Consider the following 23,321-nt stretch of genomic DNA (forward strand, 5'->3'; position numbering starts at 1 on the left):
ATTTATTTGATAAAATAATATCTATAATGATAGTAAGTAAAAGTTGTATTATTTTGTAATAATAATTATTATTATAAAAATATCAATATTTATAATTACTAAGATGACATTATGATAAAACGATAATTCTAATTATGATAACTTTAATATTTACGATAATTTTTAATATTATCTTTAAAATAATAATTCTATTTAAAATAATAATAATAATAATAATGATATTTTATAGTAACAATGAAATTTCTATTAAAATGATAATTTTTGTTAAAATGATAGTTTTAATACTAACGATAATTTTAATAATAATAGTAATGATAAAAATAATAAGAACGATAATTTTATCTAAATCAATATCTTATAATATTTTAATTTCATCATGATACTCTTACCCATTATTTCCTAATCGTTTCGTTTAATAGCTTTTAATCGTCTTTTATATCGTGTTCGTAATAATGATAATAATAGTAATCAAAATAATTAGGTGTTACAAATATTTGTTTTAATTACACTAATATTAATAATGATAGTTACTATAACATTATTAACGATAATACTAATAATTATCTTAATGATAATATAGTAATAATAATAATAACAATAACAATAACCATTTTTAAATAATGATATATATATTAATAATGATAATAATAATAATAATAATACCAATAATAATAATAATAATAATAATAATAATAATAATAATAATTGGATAATAATAATAATACTAATTATAACTTTAACGATAATAACGATAGTAATAATAATAAAAAATAACAATTTTTAATGATAAATCCTTTTATTGATAAAGATAATAATAATAATAATAATAAGATAAAACTAGAACGACGATAATAACGACGATAATAATAATCATTTTTAATAATAATACAAAAATTCGATGGACTATAACTTCAAATCCGTTCATCGAAATCATTCGATATCTAAATGAAAAGTTCTTAATTTTTCGCTAGCTTTTCAACGACATGCATATCTTATACCTTATCTCAGTCGCATATATAACTAATTCAGGATTCAACATAACCTAACTAAAGGCAATATCAAAAGTACAAACATGCATAATCCTATATACTCGAGCACTAGTCAGGGATACACTATTAGTATGTAAAAGTTAAATTATGAGTACTCACGTATCAATATTGAGATTCAATATTGCAGGAAAGGTACGTAGACGCAACGGAGATGATAAACACTATATTGACCTCACGAGCATACCCATGAACCATACCAATCACCTCCATAGCTATAACCCATAATTTCCTTAATCCAATCCCACTCGAAAAACAATTTCGAAATCACTCGGACAGCACTCTGACGTAATATTTTATGTATACTAATAATATCTTGAAATAATACGGAGTAAATATATATATGTAAATCGATTGAGAGAGTTTAGAGAAAAATATTTTCAAGTTTCTATGAAATAATGAAACCTATTGAATTCTATTTATAATAGATTTTTGAATTATTAAAGTATGAATTATTAAAGTGAATTATTAAAGTATGAATTATTAAAGTGAATTATTAAAGTATGAATTATTAAAGTGAATTATTAAAGTATGAATTATTAAAGTGAATTATTAAAGTATGAATTATTAAAGTGAATTATTAAAGTTAAAGTAAAGTAAAAATAAAGTGAAGGTAAAGTTTAAGTATAGTAAAAGTATAAAACTATGTACGTATAATACGCGTATAAATATATATAATATTAATTTAAATTGTTATATATATTTAATAAAATAAAATATAAATATCGTTATCTTTATCATACTGGTTAAGTAATGAGTTGTCAAAAGTGGTTCTAGATATTTATAAAAGTTATATACGTTTTAATAATAAAGTTCTTTTTAAACTGAAAACGTTTTTGTACGTTTGAAACTTAATCAAATAAATATAATAATTTTGTTTTCTAAAACCAAATATATTTTTAAGAATCATTTTGTTTAAAGGTTAAAATAATGGAAATCGTTATATCATAAAATGTTTAAAAAAAAGTAGAATCATATATATTCATAATAGGTTTCAAGTTTTTAAATTACAGTTTGTTGGTGAAGCATGGGATAAAGTTCAAAGGTTAAATAAACGTATGAAATCATCTTAATGAAAAATGTCGAGTTACTTAACTTGTCGATATCCAACATCTAAGTTATTTACACTTCACGTTCTTACTTATAAATCACTTTACCATTTTTCGAATGTTGTCAAAAAGAATAGATTTCTTAAATCACAGTGGACCTCATAACATAGACCCGTAATCATATCATAATGTATCTGATAAATCAACAATTTGATATTATCTTCTAATTCCATTGATAAACATATTGAAACAAATACGATCATGTAAAGTATTATACATTTAATACGTTATTAATATTCTCAAGTTATAATATATATATATATATATACATATATATACATATTTATTTATATATAACGGTTCGTGAATCGTCTGAATTTGGTCGAGGTTATAATGAATGTATGAACACAATTTAAAATTCTTGAGATTTAACTTAACAAACTTTGCTTATCGTGTCGGAATAATATAAAGATAAAGTTTAAATTTGATTGGAAATTTCCGGGTTGTCACAACATGCATATAAGACTTACCTACTCGCATCCACGATATCATATAACGCATACAAACGCATAACGCCTCAATAACAAGCTAGTACCATCAAATCGTACAACTAGCAACATCAATAGCATAATATTCATAATAATAATTTAATGCTAACGTCAACAACTATGAACCATGGTTAACCAATATATTCGCAAGGGAATGACTTCGCGAAACAAGTCACCGATGTTCATAACAACCGTTAGCTCCCAAAAACGGCTATGGTATGCTAACCCCCGAGGTGTTCTAAAAACGGCTATGGCATCACCCCCAAGTGTTCCCAAAAATGGCTATGGCATCACTTGATCAACGTGTGAGTAAAACATGGCTATTACTCACAATCATGTACACAAACACGGCTATGTGCACAATAACTCGGATAATAATGTGGGAGTAAAACACGGCTATTACTCGCCACTATATGCACAAACACGGCTATGTGCATAAATATATAAAACGTGGACAAAACGGCTATGTCTCACAACTACGGTCACAAAACGGCTATGTGACACCATTAATACGGTACGTAAATCATATACATACATATATAGATTTTCCACTCACCTCAAAGTCTTGATGAGAGGTTTATAAGCTCGGAAATCTTCAATGTAACGTACCTATTACATTATACATAATATCAATCACAAACTCAAGTTGGTCAACCAACTCAAACTCCATTCTATAGTCATTTTGACCCATGGTGCAATCTCGACCCATTTGCACCCTTAACCCTAATATTTGGGTCAATCATAACCAAAACCCTAATCCTTAGCCAAGTTAAGTCCTAAGACGCTTTCCAATGCAAGGTTTATGCATCAAACACATACATTAACCCACTTAGGACCATTTTGACCCATTTGACCATTTAAGTCAATACCCCCATTTCGGGTCATCCACTAACCCACTTAACACCCCTTTACATATATTTAAGTGTGCTAGTGATTTAACTAACTAATTTAAGCTCATAAACATAGATTAGTACTTAGAAAACCCTAGTTAGTCAACTTTGAGTCTTCATGACCCAAATTCACCCAAAAACCCCTAATTCATTAACAAATGGGTTTTTATGTACAAATAACCCAAACCCTAACCCTTAATACAATTAAAGTAAGAAATTAGGTTTTATAACTTACCAACACAATCACCACGTAGCTAGCGACTAGATGAACGACTTTAGAACTCGCACTAAGACCCGATTCAACTTCCTTCTTCCTTTAATGGAGCTCTCTCACTCTAGAACTTCCTCTCTCTCTAGGATTTAATGGAAAGTGATAAGGTAGATGGAAATGGAGTAAAGGAGACTCCAACAACTGATTTGGGGACTTAAAGTCGGACCCCAAAGTGATTTTACCAAATTGCCCCCAAAATATCTAATTTAAAAAGAAGGAAGAATCTGTCAGCCCGAAATGGCGCGGCGCGCCATAAGGCCGCGCGGCGCGCCAAATGCCCAGTTCAGCTTCTTTTGCCCTTTAATTATATACAACATAAACCCCACAACTTGAATCACTTATTCACACAAGTATACTATGAAATATTTGGGTCTTACATAAATATTCATCTTTGTATGGGTTATGAATCACTTTGTCACCAATTGTTTTACTTATGCTTGAATCTTTGCAGATTGTTCTTTTCTGATGAGAGTGCACAAAGTGTTTGTTGAAATGCCTGCAAGAAAAAAACTAATAATTGCAATTTACTTTAACACTTTTAGTTTATAATTATAGTTATCTTTGATTAATGGTGTGTTTTAGTGTTGCTATTATATTCCATGTCAATCTTGACCCATTTGTTTAGATTGTATAAAGACTTAACAATGTAACTGTTGGGCCAAAAAAGTTACAGAAGAATAGCTAATCAAGTACTCAATTAGTGTAACAACTTTTGAAGAGGTAATATGTATTGTCTCATCTTTTCATTCATCTTTTGTTAATGTTATTACAGTAATATTTATTCAGTTGGTGTGCATATGTACCCTTGAAGAGGTACATATCTATTTATGATTTTTTAAATTTGACATATCAGGCTCTGAACAACTAAAACTTTTTACACATGTCATTTTCTTTACATGTTTAAACGAGTTAAATGGTCGGGATATGGTCAGCTTTCACATGTCTTTTTGATCAAGTTAATTGAATTTATATGAACAAAGCAAGAATTGATTAAGAGAACTAATCTTGGAAGAGATGTGTATTGATGCAACTTCCATAGTCATTCTTTCTACTATCATTTTTTTTCCTTCATCGATGGCATATTATAGAACTCCCTTAAAATAATTGGGACCAATAATCTTAATCTTCATAAATAATACTGAAGCTCTTTAGACTGAGATTGGTGAAATAGTCCAATAATATATCCATGATACTGATACCTTTAGAACCAACCTTAGAAGGTTATTATAAGGATACTTATGGTCCTGCACTCCTTTTGTGATTGCTAAATTTGTTATTTATTTATTTATTAATTTGTGTGTAGTGTTTTTGAATCTCATCCCATACTGCTAACATGGATATAATGCATATGTACAATTTTATAACTCACGTTTTTTTTAATAGTTAACAACATAACTCATGTTTTTTTTCTTCAATTCAATGTTTATTGTAAGTTACTTATTGTAATGTTTGAATATTTTGTTCTGTATTCAGGCTCAAAGATTGGAGCATGGTTTTAGAGATATTTTAAATCAATACAGTGATGGTGAAATTCCTGTTGATGAGATGGTTAATAAACGGATGGGAAATACTGTTAAAGATGAACTTAGTATGCTTCCTCAAATATATTCTCTCGAGTTCGAGCACCAATTGAGTTCTGTATTTGTTGGCATAGTGTCTGCCCAGGTAAATAAGGTACTCAACTTTTTATAATTTGCTATTCAGGATCTCTTGATAATTTATTATTATATTTTTTTCGATTAGAAACGTTATGGTACCCGAAGCACCGCTGCATTGGCTGTAAAAGCAAGTCGTGAAGTGTTCTTCTATGAAAGGCATCTGGAAAATGGCTTGTGGAAAGAGCTGACAGAAACATACATGATACAAATAAATGAGATGTGAGTGATTCGTTATGTCTATGTGCAAAGTTGGACTACATAACTTTTATTATTAGTTCACAATAACTTGATTATGAACACTAAACTCTCAATAAACAATAGATACAAATTATATGAACAAAATTGAGAGAACACGAATGATATATAATATGAAAGACAAAGTAATCGTGCTTGAGAGATACAAAATACAATGAACATCGTACCCCTATTTATACAAGGTTAAACCAAATCTCCAAGATTTGGTTTCCAAAACTACTTGACTAAAAGATAGGAAAAGATAAACTAAAACTTATTAATATTCTAAATAAATCAGTGTTTATCTTCTAGAGATAATATCAAATCAAAACGTGATCTTCTAAATATTTATCCAGATCTCCAGAATTCCCATAGCTTCTTTACCAAGTAATTAAACCGTTCACACAAACAGATTCTGCAACTTGCATCTCCAGACTCTAACTTCCAGACTCTAACTTCCTGCAAAACATTTTGACTCATCAGATCTTATTCCAACAATCTCCCCCTATCTGATGATGTCAAAAACTACCCTTTCTACTTCTTCAGTTTTGCAAGCTCTTTTTCGATCAACTTACACTTGCTCTTCATATATCTCATTTTCTTCAACATGAGCAACTTACCCTCCAAATGTTTCAACAATTTAACCCGAAAAGGATGATTCTGTTCATTCGTACACCTAGTTAACAGTCCAAGCAACAAGTTAATGTCAGCACCTTCAAACTGCTCTACTCTAATCAGCATTCTTAGATTTCCAGTCGTTTTGATCATTAAGGCATCCAAATACTCAACATAGCTTTCATCAATAAACTGCAAATGTTCTGGAACAGAGTATCTCCCAACATGACCTCTAAACCTTCTTTCTTTCATCTCCAAATTAAACATACTACAGAAAACTTCATAGTCCTTTGAGCTAATAAAACCTTCTTCAAACACAAGATGAACTAAATTACAAACTTTCTTAAACACTTCATCAACAATTTCCTTATCTCCCTCACATCTTTGAATACAAACAGCCAACCCTCTCCATTCACAAAAACCAAGTCTCAAAATATGACTCACTTTCACCTTTATTCTTCTATCAGACAAATGGGTCATGGTTAATAACAAATTCACCTCAGTTTCAATCTTCACAATCTCAACACTGACAACATCTCCTTCATACCTTTTAAACCTAAACCTTTTATTCATCAAAGACCTCAGCCTCTCTTGAGCAGCAGCAATATCAAGAACACTTTCTTGACCACCAACTATGATTTGAGTACCACTTTCACCAACATCGGTTTGAACACCAGATTGATCAACACTAGCACCACCCTCTTCAACATTCATTTGTACATCCTCACCTGTGTCAACACTATCACCTGTACCCATTTGACTTACATTTGCAACCACAACTTGAACATTTTCAACATTTTCTTGAGAAACTGCGTGATCACCATCATCTCTAACAACAATCTCATCTTCAACCATTGGAACAACTTCAGCATCAACAACTTCAGTTTCGATAACCTCAGCTTCAGTTTCAGTTCTTTCATTATCATTATTCTCCCCCTCAACCTGTAACTCCCCCTCAATATGAGCCCTTTTGGAAGACTCACCATCACCACCTGCAGCTAACCTCTTTCGTTTCTCCCCCTTTTTGACATCATCTTGAGAGAGAGCAGATAAGAATCTCCAAATTTCAGCTTGATCATCCTTAATAGACTTGATATCTGAGGCAAAACCAGCAAAACACTCTTTAATTTCTTCAACACCCTGCATCTTAGCCTCCAAACTGCTCAATCGATCACCAAAACCTGCAATATCACCAGAACCCTGTACAATCCCAACCAACCTCCTAACCTCCAACACCTCATTATTTGAAACCAAATTATTATTAAAGTTAGAATGAAGTTTATTAATTTGTGACTGCACACCCTGAAGCTTGTCATCAAACTCCTGAGCCATAGAAGTCAAAGCTTGAGAAAAGCCAACCTCTGTGACTGGTGCCTCAGCCTGCAATGTAGAACCAGTTGGGATTAATAAAGGTTGTATGTCCTCAACACTTACCTGTTGTGAAGTAGAGTGATCCTTGGACAAAGAAGTTATTGAGACTTGTACTTCATCCTGTGATCTGAATGAAGCATTGGCAGCCTGTGCAAGGATGTGTAAGGATTGGACATTTGGAGAGTGGAGTGGCAGACTGATGTCTGAGGTAGGTTTAGCCATAGATTGGTCTTGAGTTTGGTTTGATAAGTCCAGGATTGGGACTTGATTTAAGTTATCTGAGGGGGTTAATTCAGTAACTGTAATGAGGTTATCCAAGCTCACTATCCTAGATGGTTTAGGCTGGGTTAAAGTACTCCCCTCACCAACCTCTAGCAGAGGTGGTGGAGTTGTACTTGCAGCACCTTGCCTAATAGATGTTTGATGTGCATCTATGGGTGCTGGAACAACTAGGTTTGCAGACATGTGAATATTCTCAGTATGAGCTGGTGAGCTCACAAGGTTGTTTAATGAAGAATTTTGTTCTTGAGCAGTGGGAGAAGGTGGGTTTGAATTGAGTGGGATTTCCTCATCCATCCCTTCTGCCTGCTCTGTTTGTGTAACATCATGGGGTGGAGTATACCGTTAATTCCAATGATACCAAAAAGGCTCTCGTTATTGGTTTTAGCCCCAATAAGGCTCTAGTGTGCGGTTCATCCGCGGGTTACAAGCTTGTGTATTCAAAGTTGTTCCCTGTTTCGAAACAACCACACGTCGAGTAAAATTACCGAGCCAACTAAACCCGGTGTCGGTGTAGGGCGGAAAAGATACTCGAGAATGGCAATTTGTACAATTCAATTCAATTCAATTCTTGGGTAACAACTTTGACTCTGATTGCTCAGAATCTGCAGGTTGGTCTGCACAGCCAAGATTGACCCAATGCATCATAACAGAAAGTTATCAAAAAGATTGACACAATCATTATCAAATTAATACTCCTGACAAAAAATTTTAAAAAGTTACCATTAACTCCCTTTATTAATACCAAATTTGACCCTTTTATTTTAGGAAATAGAATAAAAAAAAATTAGCCTAAAAACGAAATTAAAAAAAAACTTTATTTGACGAAAGAAGGAAACAAATTTATACACAAAAATACACTTGAGTAAACTTTCCCAGACTCTGAACAATATTACGTCACCCAGACTCTAAGAAAATAATTCAGACTCAAGAAATTTCATTACTGGACAACATTTCAGCTGATGGATTTAACATTCCAAGTTGTCCAAGAAGATAAAAATGCCTTTCTTCAGGAAGTGCTTTAGTGAAAATATCTGCCAATTGATCTTTTGTGCCAATATGTTTTAACACCACTTTGCCTTTCTCAACACAATCTCTTATAAAATGATGTCTGATCTCTATGTGCTTGGTCCTGGAATGAAACACTGGATTTTCAGTAATAGCAATAGCACTTTCATTATCACACATGATTGGAGTTTTGGTTAATGATAATCCAAAATCCAATAACTGATGTTGCATCCAAAGCAATTGAGCACAACAACTCCCTGCAGCTACATATTCAGCTTCTGCTGTTGAAGTAGCAACTGAATTCTGCTTTTTACTTGACCAGCTCACCAATTTGCCACCTAACAATTGACAACCACCAGATGTGCTTTTTCTGTCTAACTTACAACCTGCATAGTCTGCATCTGTATAACCAATTAGATCAAACCCTGAGTCTTTAGCATACCAAAGACCCAGGTTAGGAGTACCTTTCAGGTATCTAAAAATTCTTTTCACAGCCTTATAATGAGACTCTTTAGGATCTGACTGATAACGTGCACACATACATGTAGCAAACATTATATCAGGTCTACTAGCAGTTAAGTATAACAAAGATCCAATCATACCTCTATAGGTTGATTGACAAGTTGGTTTTCCAGATTCATCTTTATCAAGCTTTTCAGAAATACTCATTGGGGTTCTTAAAGTGGAACAATTTTTAAAACCAAACTTAGTAAGCATATCAGAAACATAATTACTTTGGTTAATAAAAATACCCTCTTGACTTTGCTTAATTTGAAGCCCAAGAAAATAGTTTAGAGTACACAAATTACTCATCCTATATTCTTTTGACATTATATCTGAAAACCATTTTCTCAAAGTTGGATTAGTAGACCCAAAAATAATGTCATCAACATAAATTTGAACCAGTAACACATCACCTTTCTCCTTTTTGATGAATAGAGTCTTGTCAATAGCTCCTCTAGAAAATTTCTTTTCTAGAAGAAATGTTGACAGAGTATCATACCAGGCTCTGGGAGCTTGTTTCAGACCATACAAAGCTTTCTTCAACCTGTAAACATGCTTTGGAAACTTCTTATTTTTGAAACCAGGAGGTTGTTTCACATACACCTCTTCTTGCAAAATACCATTCAGAAAAGCACTCTTCACATCCATTTGAAACACCACAAAGTCTTTATCTGAGGCATAAGCTAGAAACAATCTGATTGCTTCAATTCTAGCAACAGGAGCAAATGTCTCATCATAATCTATACCTTCTTCTTGTCTATACCCTTGAGCCACCAACCTTGCTTTGTTTCTAACCACAATACCATCTTTATCAACCTTGTTTCTATAAACCCACTTAGTGCCAATTGCAGTTTTACCTTCAGGTTTTGGAACCAATTCCCACACATCATTTCTTTCAAACTCTGTCAATTCTTCAGTCATAGCTTCAACCCAATCATTATCTGACAATGCTTCATCTACTTCTTTGGGTTCAATGAGTGAAAGAAAATTTGAGAAGAAACAATAATTAGCAATTGCAAAATCAGACACAGGTGTCTGAGATGAAGGACCAGTTTTAGGTAAACCAGTAGGATCTACAACATAATCTTCAAGATGCTTTGGAATAACAATATTTCTAGAAGATTTTCTAATAGGAACAACAGGATTCACAGTAGTATTGGAAGGTTGATCATCTTCATGAATAACAATTGGCTCATCTTCTTGTTGAACTTCTTCAGTGAGAGCATTATCTGCAGAATGTTTCAGTCCAGACAAATTAAATTCATCTGTCTCAGACTCTGAATCTAGAGTCTGAGTACTGTTACCAGAAATTAAATTTGACAATTCACCAAGTGCAGAATGCTCAGAACTAGAGGATTGATCCATTTCAATGGGACTTTCATCAAAGGAAACATTAATGGATTCTTCAATCTTCATTCTCCTCTTATTATACACTCTATAAGCTTTAGAAACAGAAGAATAACCAATGAACACACCTTCATCAGATTTTGGCCTCATCTTCTCAAGCTGATCCCTTTGATTCAAAATATAGCACTTACATCCAAATACATGAAAGTAATGAATAGTAGGCACCTTTTTATGATACAATTCATAGGGAGTTTTGCCATGTCTCTTCACAATTAATGACCTGTTTTGAGTATAACAAGCTGTATTGACAGCTTCTGCCCAGAATCTGAGTGCAACATTTGATTGACATAACATGGTTCTGGCTGCCTCAATAAGTGTTCTATTTCTTCTCTCAGCAACTCCATTCTGTTGTGGAGTTCTAACAGCTGAGAAATTTTGACCAATTCCAGATTCTTCACAAAATTCAATTAAAGTAACATTCTTGAACTCAGTGCCATGGTCACTTCTCAATTGTTTAACAAGAACACCTTTTTGAACCTGCTCTTTCTTGATTAAATTAATGATTTCTTCAGGAGCATCACTCTTTGCAGCTAAAAAGATAACCCAGGTAAACCTTGAATACTCATCAACAACAACCAAAGTGTATCTTTTCCCACCTAGACTACTAGTGTTCATTGGACCAAAAAGATCCATATGAAGCATATGAAGTGGATCACTAATAGTAGCTAGGGATTTTGAGGGAAACTTTGTTTTGGTTTGTTTACCCATAATGCAAGCAGAACAAGGTTTATCTTTCTTGAAAGGTTGCTGAGGCAAACCTCTAACAAGCTTCTTTTTGGAAAGCTCATTAATATTTTTAAAATTCAGATGAGATAGCCTTTTATGCCAAAGCCAATTAAGTTCTGGAACAGACTGAGAATACAAGCATGTTTCAATTTCAGAATCAACAGAATCCAAATCCAGCATATACACATTTTGAAATCTCCAGGCAACAAGAGTTGGTCTTCCTTTAGGATCATAAATAATTCCAGCTTTCTTTCTTATTCTGATCTCACAATCTTCATCAACAATTTGACTCACACTTAGCAGATTATGCTTTAACCCTTCAACTAAAGCAACTTTCTTGAATGACACACTTCCAGCAATAACAGTACCATAACCAATAGTTTTTGCAACAGAATTATCACCATATCTCACAGAAGGACCCTTTTCTTCTACAAACCCTACAAGATGCTCTTTGCATCCAGTCATGTGTCTTGAGCAACCACTGTCTAAATACCACTTATTACCCTGCTACACAAGACACAAGCAAAAGAAAAATGATTAAATCTTAGGGGGAACCCACTGTGCAGTGGGTTCAGATGGAGTGTATTTAACTCTCCATACAAAAGCTTTGTTACCAATCCAGATCAACTTATCCATCACTGTTTTCAAAACTCCTTTATTTTCACAAACTTTAGGTTTCCATACCTTTTTGAAATTTTCAGGAAAACAAGATGATTTTGAGAATTTTTCTTGACCCTTTAATCTTTCACTAAGCTTTGAAATTCTCCTTTTCAGTTTTTTAATAGTCTTAGCCTGTTTTGACTTTGACTTTCTTTTAGTTGACCATTTAGGATCTGGACAAGTGACACTATCAGAAGATGATTCAGTATCACTTATGCTACTTGATTCTTGGGTGTCAGATTCTAGGTCAGAACATACACTTTCACTTTTAGAGACTAAACTGTTAGAGTCTGAAGGTTTCAATAGTTCAGACTCTGATGGATTTCTACAGTCTAAAATTATAGTCTCTGAAGGTTTAACAGGTTCTAATGATTTTACAAACTCAGTTGATCTTACAAAAGCATTAGTTAAAATTTTTCTCTCACCATCAAATTTTATAAAAGTATTTGGTAAAATGTCAGGCTTAAATATAATAGGATCAACTTCCACATTATTATCTAATGTGTAGTTTTCACCAAGTATAGCTTTGACATCATTTGGTACTTGCTTAGCAATAGCATCAGAATTCTTTTTGGAAGAAACACACCAAGATTTGCAAATATTTTCATAATGGTTTGCCTTTTTAATTGATCTTCCTAATTCAGTATTTAACCGTTTAGTTTCTTCTGAATATGCCATTTTGTATGTGTCAAGTTCTACCTCACATTCTTTTAATACTTTAATTTCAGCATCTTTATCTTTGATGGTGTTCTTAAGCTCAATGATCTGTGTTCTTAACCTGTCACTATCTTCTAAGCACCAATTGAAATCAAGCAACAAATACTGAAACATTCTCACTTTTTCATTATTAAGATAGTTTACAAAGTTTTGTACCTTATAGGCAGAACCTTTGTTACAAGTAGAGTCTTTATCCATCTTCTCAATAGCTTTCAAATCTTCCTCAAACTTGCTAGACTCACTATCCTTTTCAATTATAGCCATCAGACACTTATCCTCTTCATCATCAGATGATGAATCTTCATCTTCCCATGCTTCTGTGTACAATGCTTTCTCCTGTTCTTTATTCTTCAACTTTTCTGCTTCACCTTTCATCTTCTTGTACTTGAGTTTATACTTTCTTGCTTTGTCAACAGGTTTGTTGAAACTTGAACCTCCTTCACTCTTGGACCAGCAATCAGCAGCTATATGACCTACCTTGCCACACTTGAAACATTTAGCTTTCTTTGGATCAAAAGAACTCTTGCCTTTACCCTTCTTAAAACCAAACTTCTTCTGCTCAATCCTTTGAGTCAAAAGAGCCACCTGACTTTCCAGATCCTGAATCTCCTCATCTACATCAGAATCACTATCATCAGAGGTCTCATCACTTTCAGAATCAACCCTACTAGAGTAACTAGAGAACAATTGCTTGTTCTTCTTAGTAGTAGCTATCAATGCAGCTTCTGGATCTTTAACAACTCTCTTAGCATTGATCTTGTTCTTCAACTGTGATTCTTCAAAGTTTGACAATATGCCAAACAACTCACTTAGTTCATAAGTGTCTATCTTTTCACTGATTACCATTGATGTAATCACAGATTCAAAGTTTGAAGGTAACAGTTCAATGAACTTTTGACACAACACTTGTTGTGTTTTCTCTACACCAACACTTTCAAGATCATTAATCAGAACCTGGAATCTTGAATGAAGATCACTCAATGATTCTTTAGGCTGAGCAGCAAAATTTTCATAACACCTTATCAGATTCTTTTTCTTCTGAGTCTTAACAACTGTGACACCTTCATAGTCATTAAGCAAGAGATCCCACATAGCTTTTGCAGTTTTAGCATGACTGATCTTCCTGAGAATTGGAACAGTAACACCATTACCTATAATACTTCTTATCTTGCTATCAAGCTTGAACTTTATGGCTTCTGCTTCTGTCCACTTATCTCTTGGTTTTTCACGAAGATAAGCAGGTTGAGCAGAAGCAGTACTTGTAGCAGGAACAGCTTCAACCATTGTACCAGGTATAATAGGTCCTACTGTAAGGACTTGTTCAGCATCTTCATGAATCGAACCAAGAAACCATAGAACTTTTAGTTTCCAGGTTGCAAAGTCTGTGCCATCGAAAATTGGCACTCCTTTACCAGCCATAACTGGAGTTGGGATGGTACTGGAGGACATCTTTGAACAATATATGGATCGTTTTAAGATTACCGAATTGGATTTACACCAAACCCGCTCTGATACCAGTTATTAGTTCACAATAACTTGATTATGAACACTAAACTCTCAATAAACAATAGATACAAATTATATGAACAAAATTGAGAGAACACGAATGATATATAATATGAAAGACAAAGTAATCGTGCTTGAGAGATACAAAATACAATGAACATCGTACCCCTATTTATACAAGGTTAAACCAAATCTCCAAGATTTGGTTTCCAAAACTACTTGACTAAAAGATAGGAAAAGATAAACTAAAACTTATTAATATTCTAAATAAATCAGTGTTTATCTTCTAGAGATAATATCAAATCAAAACGTGATCTTCTAAATATTTATCCAGATCTCCAGAATTCCCATAGCTTCTTTACCAAGTAATTAAACCGTTCACACAAACAGATTCTGCAACTTGCATCTCCAGACTCTAACTTCCAGACTCTAACTTCCTGCAAAACATTTTGACTCATCAGATCTTATTCCAACATTTATAGATTTTTTTTTCCTGTTAGCTGCTATATATGCTTGCCGTGGAATATGTGTTATAAATGTACAGCTGCCATGAATAATCGTTGTTCTTCTACAAGATGCAACCATATATACATTTTCATTTTCAGGTTATCTATAATTTTAATTTATTCGTTTAGTGATTTTTTATACTTTAGCTCTATTATAGTATTGGAGTATTATACGTCATGGAGTTGGAAGGTGTGTTGCATCAGAAATACCTCTAATTTTTAATCTTGAAATACTGCGACTTTTATTTGTTTGGCATAATTCTCGGTCTGCACATTTCAAGTGCTAATTCTTGACTCATTGTAGATTGCTTTGCCTATTATGATATAAAATAGAAATTTGAATCCATTCACTGTTTTTATTAAGTTGTTCAATTCTTGCTGTAAGTAGAACCATTACATGTTACATCTTTTATCCGTAGTTAAGAAAAAAGATGTTACATGTTGTGAAATAATCAACGTTAAACTGCACATATTCAATCTATAGAAACTTAGTACCGTTTCTAATATTTGTTAATTTAAATCTGGTGTTTTTCATTGGACTCTGATTTTAAGTTTAGTACAGGGAAAAGTTAAGAATATGAAAAGTTTGGAGGATGTTCAACATTTGTTAATTTGGTGATTAAAGGTTTGTTCTCATCACTATGTAATCTTTTCTTACCATTTTAATTATGAATTGACGAATTATAACTAGCGGTGACTCATTCTTTTTTTGTCATTCAGGTTGACAAAATGAAAACACTTTGAGAGAATTACCAATTGAGCGGATCAAGTCTTGGTAGAATGGGTAATTGGTCATATGTTCTTTCCTTTGTGGGTATGTGTTCGTTTTGGTAGCTTTTTACTCTTCATTTGTTAGTTTCTGTAGTGTGGAGGTCTTTAATCTGGGTTATGGAGATTAGTCTTTTTATTTGTTCTTGGTGACCTATTTCTCTTTTATACATTTCTTAAAGAAAGTTATATGTATAATGATAAATATTGAGCATGTTCTCAGCTTAATAAGGTAATGCTTTGAGGTTTTGTTTTATTTATTATACCTTATAGCTTATTGCTTATAATAGCTTTGATGGTTATGTGAGAAATATAATTTCATTTTAAACACATGTTAAAAAGCTTTATGGTGTTCTCAAAACTATGAATTTGACGTAGGTATTAATGGGTTATATTTATCCACATTCATCTTAAAATTTGAATCATACTGGTCTTATATTCATCTTAAATTTGAATCATACTGTCTTATGTTTAATTTGAATCAGACTGACATAGGTATTACAAATGTATATGGGCACTCATATGTTTTTTATTTTCAAATTTTATTTATTTTTCACATCTTAAATTGCACTAAATAACATCAATTTATCAATTTGTTTATTTATCACGTACACGTATATACTCTTTATGTTGTCACATTCAAATTAATCAAATTTCATATGTTATTCATAAACTGAATGTACTAATGTCACTTTAAATTTGATTTTTATATATTTTATTTAAAAACCCGTGAATTCACGGGTCTATTCACTAGTTTATATTTAAGACTTTGGGAATTTTATCAAGAGTTTGAACGAGGAGTATGTGCAGAAGGTTTTAATAAGGATTTGTGTGACTAATAACTAGTTTGGCAGGTCGCAGTGTTCTTTTTTAATAACATTATCACTCTTAAAAAAATTAGGAAGAACATCTTTAATAGATGAAAGACGCCAATCGATAGAAGCAAAGAACATAACAACAAACAAAACGAAAGGCTCAAAAAAGTTAAAATCGAACTAAACCAACCTAAATATACGCTAATTCGATCCAAGTCCACCAAAACTTACAAATAAAAACCTCAAACTACTCCACCTACATAAAAGTATTTCAAACAGACTCACTACACCATGCTAAAACACTAAAATGCCATAGTGATACAAACCAGTGGCGATTCCAGAATTATAATTTAATGGGGTCCCAAATTTTTTTCAGTATTTGTTATATTAAAATGCTATTTTAGTGATAGTTTACTTACAATAAAATTATAAATTTGAAAAATATATGGGTTCGAGTAGTATAATCTAGTCGTATCCTATATAATTTAAAAGAAAAACTATTGATTTGAAAAATATATGGGGTCATACATTTAAATTTAGTGATGTTCTATACAATTTACGGGATATTTTCTACTAAACTTTTTTAAACTAGCGGTGTCTCGTGACCCCACGGGTCTCCACCTAAATTCGCCACTGATACAAACTAAACAAAAGCAACGAAAATAAGAGCACAAAATAAATTAACCGACATTAGAAGATCATTTTTTCTGTTTCTTTCGTCCGGTCGAGAAGTCAGCCCATCCACCTTGTAACTTTTTTTTTTCTTTCCTAGATTTGAAAAATGTTCTAAATGTAATAAACATGTCATACTCTTGACAGATATACACTTATTGGTTATCCTTCTTCTTACAAGAAATTCAATAACAACACTAATAATGATCAAAATAAAAGTTTTAATTCAAATCATATTGTTTTTAATGATTCTTCTGTTGACAATCCTTGTACTTCTGGTGATTCTGCTTCTTCTATGTCTTTTATTAATGATCAAATGATGACTTTTGAAAATCTTGAATAGTGATGAGTCATGAGAAAAGTCTAACATGTCATGTACTATTATGAAAATGAATGTGTTCTTTAATGAAAATGTTATTTAATTTTTATGTTGATAATAACCCCAATTATGGATGATTTATAGATTCTGGAGCTAACTAACATATGATCGTTTCCGATAAATTTCTTGAAAATGTTATTGATATCACTGATTTAAATTTACAAGTTTCTCATCCTAATGGTACTAAAGCTTAAAAAAATTGGGAATTTAAAATTAAATTATAAGGTTATTTTATATGATGTGTTGGTTGTTCATGAATATTGTGTGAGTTTGTTATCTGTTAATCAACTTGTTAAGGATCATAAATTTTTTTTGGGGGATTTGATGGCATTAAACACTATATTTGGAATTTGAAAACGAAAGTATCTCTGGGAGCTGAGAATGTGTATGGTAGATTTATATTATTGATGATAAGCAAGGTGATTATGTTGTTTGTAATTATGTGATTTCTTGCTTTTTTGACTCTGCTATGATTTAAAATAGTAGACTTGGACATCCTACTAGTCATGTTTTAAATGTTATAGAAAGAATTTGAATTTAAGACCAGAAGTTGATGATGTTCATTGTGAAATTTGTTTAAAAGCTAAACATTCTAGAGATCCTTTCCCTTTAAGTAATCATGTTAGTAAAGATGTTGGCGATTTAATTCATATGGACTTATGAGGCCCCTTATAGGGTGACTAGTAGAGATGGTTTTGAATATTTTATGATTGTTGTTGATGACTATTAGGTTTTGGGTGTATCTCTTAAAAACAAAAGATGAAGTTTTGAGAACTTTGCTTACTTTGTAAATTTTCTGTTTAGTCAGTTTGATAAAAAAAAAGTCGAGATTATAAGGATAGATAATGGTTTTGATTTTGTTAATGTCACGACCCTACTTTTTCAGTTATTTTTTTTCGTTTATATTTAACGTCTGTTAATTGATATTCGTGACACGTCAATTCTATGACTTATATTATTATTTTAGTAATAATATATTCCTTATTATTATTATGTGTTATATGAATATATGTGTTCGTATTTAAATTTGTACGTATCTACGTATCGTGGATTTCTATCTGGTAAATCGTTTCGGTCTTCAAACCAATAGTTAGACTTTTGTGATTTTCGAATCCAAATTATTTTATTTATGATATTTTTATATCATATGGGTATATAAAGTATTTCTATATTTTATTTTTCGCGTGTGCGTGTTCTTCCAAAGATTTAATCGCGTAATGACGTTTTCGCGTATCGGGCTTCGTTTGGACATTCGCGCCAAAAGCTAATCCATGAATCAAGTTTGGGCTAAGTGCCCATCACCATGCCATAATCGACCGATGTGACGATCGCTCCAAATCCATATGGACAATACGTCATTCATCGATTTCATTGCGAGGTATTTGACCTCTATATGATACGTTTTGTAAACATTGCATTCTTTTGAAAAGGCACACCATAAATGAATATTTAAATCAAAGGTTTTCGACATCTGATGATTTCTACATATAGACAATCATCGTAATATAATACTTTACAATGATACTTCCGTTGACAATGCAGTCAAAATAAGATACATGGTGATGATTTGGTGAATGCAACATTTCCTTGAAAAGTATGTCATGTAAGACTCCATGCACATAGCTTGTCTAACATATAAGCAAACAGCGGAAGACTTCTAGGAAACCTGAGAATAAACATGCTAACAAGTGTCAACACAAAGGTTGGTGAGTTCATAGTTTTAATGTTTCGTATAATCTGTATATAAAGGTGGATCACAAGATTTCAGTTGTTTCATCCGAAACGTTTATCAAAATATTCTACAAGATTGAGCACCCTGGTAACTAAACTTAACGTATATATAATTTGTACCCTTTGTATAATCATCTTAATAATACACGCAAACCAACGTGTATGCTTCTCAAATAGCATACGTCCGTTAAAAGGCTAGTGCTCTAGCTCGGACGGGGATATCAAGCCCTATGGATCCATATACTACTACTCGCGCCCACCAGTTCTTATAACCGGCAGTTACTAGTTACCAAAGCTAAGGAATTTTCGGTTCAAACTCAGTGTAGAATTTAGTATGTACTTGTATCCATTGCGTTTAAAATAAATTGCATGTATTCTCAGCCCAAAAATATATATTGCAAAAGCAATTAAAAAGGGAGCAATGAAACTCACCTTAGCAGCATATAAGTCGTTCACCAAAATGTGATCGAAACACGGATTACCAAATAACCGTAGATTTCAACGTATCAATATTGAGATTCAATATTGTAGGAAAGTACGTAGACGCAACGGAGATGATAAACACTAGGTTTGATTCACAAATATACCCCTGAACATTATCCATAATCTCCTTGGCAATAACCCATAATTTCCTTAGCTCTATCCCGCTTGAAAACCATTTTGAAAGTGACACGCTCATGACCTCGTCGTAGTATTTTATGTATAATACTAATTAATAATAATACTACTAATAATATTAAGATTAATAATAATATTAATAATAATAATAATAATAATAATAATAATAATAATAATAATAATAATAATAATAATAATAATAATTAATAATAATAATAATATAATTAATAAATATAATACGGAGTAGGAATGAAATCAGAAGCACAAAACATCGGCTTTTATAGATGTGGCCTGGACCAGACTGCCATGCGATCGCATGGCTCCCTAGGCCAAATCCCATGCGATCGCATGGGTGGGTTTTCCAACTCACATTGTTTTTGTAATCTAGCTTGTCGACATAATAAATAAATATAAATATAATATATATAATTTATATAATTAATTATATATTATATTAAATTTATGTGCATAGTTGACTTGTAATTTTTGTTCCGATAAGTCGTACGTCATTACGCGACTTATGTCCCGGTTCCGGTTTTTCGAACGCCCTTTCGTACGCTGAGAAAACTAGTACTTTTCGTTTCGTGACTCGTACCTTTGTCAAAATATGAACTTAATCATTGATAACTATGTCACTCTAAGTGTAGCTTTAATCAATTAAGTGTTTTGGTTATTTGCTTCTATAAATCATCGTCTCGTAGTATATACATATACATATATATATTTTTTTATTTATTTTGAAATAGTGTTTTACTGTAGCAATTCACTGTAGCAAAGTCAATTTCACTGTAGCAAATAGTGATTTTCGAAAACACTGTAGCATTTTGGGTACTGTAGCAAATTAGTGTTTTACTTGTTCATCTTAAATGTTTTAGTTCAATTATCTAAATATCAATCGAATTAACAAACGAATGTTACTATCGTTTACTAAATAACTTGAAATTATATATATGTATATATCTTTATTTGATATACATAAATCAATTTTTAAATACACATTGGAAGTTATTTATAATTAATTTTAATAATAAATATTTCAACTTATCATATATATTCAAATAGATATTTAAAACAATAAGTTTAATGTACGGTATCAAACAATTAATACATTGTTACTTTTTCAAGTTATAGTATATATGTATCTATTTACATATAATTGTTCGTGAATCATCAAAAACAACCAAAGGGTATTTAAATATATAAAAGTAGTTCAAAAATTTTGAGATTCAGTTTTACAGACTTTGCTTATCGTGTCGGAAATGTTAATCATACAAAGATTAAGTTTAAATTTGGTCAGAAATTTCCGGGTCATCACAGTACCAACCCGTTAAAGAAATTTCGTCCCGAAATTTGAGTGAGGTCGTCATGACTAACAATAAAAATGTTTTCATGACGTATATGTGTTTATAAATAGAGTTTTATCACCGTTGAATAATATGGATACAACAATCCGATTATTCGAAGCGTATGAGAGAAGTTATCGTAAAAGAGTGAAATGAAGAATAGAGATTCGTCTTAACTCTTGACATATTAACGATTGATTTCCGTAATTTAAGGAATAGAAAATCTTCATAATCTAAATAAGATTTGATTCTTCGAAATTTAAGGAAATTATGATTTCTTTTGATTAAATGCGTAATTTGCCTCGATTGCTATGTTTGATATTTCGCTATAAATTGACCTCTTCCGTTTCATTATTTTCATCACTCTTACATCTTCTTTCTCATTTCCTATTTTCAAAAGATTGTGAAAAATGCTTCATCCAGTTCTGATTCTTGATATACTCCTAACTTTCATATCTGTCATTCTTCTTTTTCATCTACCACCAGAGGAAGTTATTTTCTTCTACTATTACCTTGGGGTTATATTGTTTTTCATTCTCCCGTGTCTTTATATTGCTATACGCATTGATATACACGGTTTGTAATTTCGGGGTTGTTTTCGGGCTTTATATTTTCCATTATATTTCGGAGCTTCATGCTTTCGTTTTCTCTTCCCGACTTTAAGTCAAGCGAATAATGGTCCAGAATTCATAGGTATGAATTTCGGAATGAACATAATTAATATTCTAAGAAAGAAATGGTAATGGCACAATCTGACTTGTCAAATTACTAGAATACCTCGAAAAAGACCGAATCATTAAGAAAATATTTTCTTGATAGTTTAGAGGTTAAATAGAATGAAAGAGTTATGTAACATGGTTTATAATGAGGGTATGATCTGTGAACCTTTATCACGTTCCATTAGAAACTCAGCATGACTTACTGTAATATAATCACGTTGATCAAGTGTCATTATATTATACTAACTCATGCTTTAGTTCCCAACACCACTTCAAAAATATTCATATTTTAAACTCGAAGGTTTCAGAATTTAAAAACTAAAATAGTTTCTTTTATGATGTTACACAGATATCGCAAGGAGAAAATTGATTTCTGATGAGAATGATTATGGAATTATCTCCAGAAATATGGAGGATATTTATAATGAAAGATACGATGATATCTTAGAATTTCTAATATCAGAGGATGATGAAGAATATTGTCCGCAAGGGTTTAGATTCGGAAGCAAGGTATTCGTTAATGGCTTCAGCAGATACTGAATAATTTGAATTCTTTGAAAGCAGGTTTAGTCTTTGTGATTTATCCACAGCCTCCTTCATACTTTGCTCAATCCGTTTTCCAGTTCCAAACCTTCTCTTTTTCTGAGCTTTGCCAACACACTATTCTTTATCATCAAAATTTTAGCTGTTAAGGTCGTTTACAGTTTTTGCTGCTTCATCAGCATTCATAGTTATCATAACCGAATCATTGGTTATCAATCCGAGGTGTTTTCAAAAGTTTGAAGGGTTTACATGAAGATTGTAATTGTCAAGATACATATGATGTTCTAGAATTTTGAACGATACAAATTTTTTTTTTTTTTTGGGTTTATAAATAGAAGTGATGTTCTAGCACAGTTTTGAAGTCAAAGTATAGCATTTGAAAGATGTAAGAATCTAAGAGTGATGTTTTCTGTTAAATCTTGGCTTGGATTCTGATTTTTCAAAATCAGAATATGTAATTGAATTTGTATGGAAACGATTGTATATCGCTGTGAGCATAGTTAATAATTTTTGAATCAAAGTTGAAGAATGTACAGTATAACATATTAATTGTGAACTTATATATTTCCCGAGAATTACCTACCCGTTAAAGATTTCACAATTAATATTTTGTACAAAAGAATTTTCATTACAGTCTTTATGAAAATATATGTATGTATATTTTACTGTAGCAATTCACTGTAGCAAAGTCAATTTCACTGTAGCAAATAGTGATTTTCGAAAACACTGTAGCATTTT

General features: G+C 31.9%; 1 long non-coding RNA gene across 4 annotated transcripts in view; it reads left to right on the forward strand.

Annotated features, from left to right (window-relative positions):
• Positions 1 to 15,970, forward strand: part of LOC139904343 (uncharacterized) — a 41,921-nt gene extending 25,951 nt beyond the window's left edge. The window contains exons 2-6 of one of the 4 annotated variants that reach the window (XR_011778740.1): positions 4,430 to 4,524; positions 5,278 to 5,469; positions 5,548 to 5,681; positions 15,553 to 15,620; positions 15,716 to 15,970. This is a non-coding gene — a long non-coding RNA (uncharacterized lncRNA). Of the gene's footprint in view, positions 1 to 4,261; positions 4,525 to 5,277; positions 5,470 to 5,547; positions 5,682 to 15,552; positions 15,621 to 15,715 lie in introns of those variants that run through there. The other 3 variants (XR_011778739.1, XR_011778742.1, XR_011778741.1) reach the window with 3 other exon arrangements.
• Positions 15,971 to 23,321: the final 7,351 nt, after the last annotated feature.

This window comes from Rutidosis leptorrhynchoides, chromosome 4 (genome assembly GCF_046630445.1).
Source record: "Rutidosis leptorrhynchoides isolate AG116_Rl617_1_P2 chromosome 4, CSIRO_AGI_Rlap_v1, whole genome shotgun sequence".
NCBI classification, from domain to species: domain Eukaryota; kingdom Viridiplantae; phylum Streptophyta; class Magnoliopsida; order Asterales; family Asteraceae; genus Rutidosis; species Rutidosis leptorrhynchoides.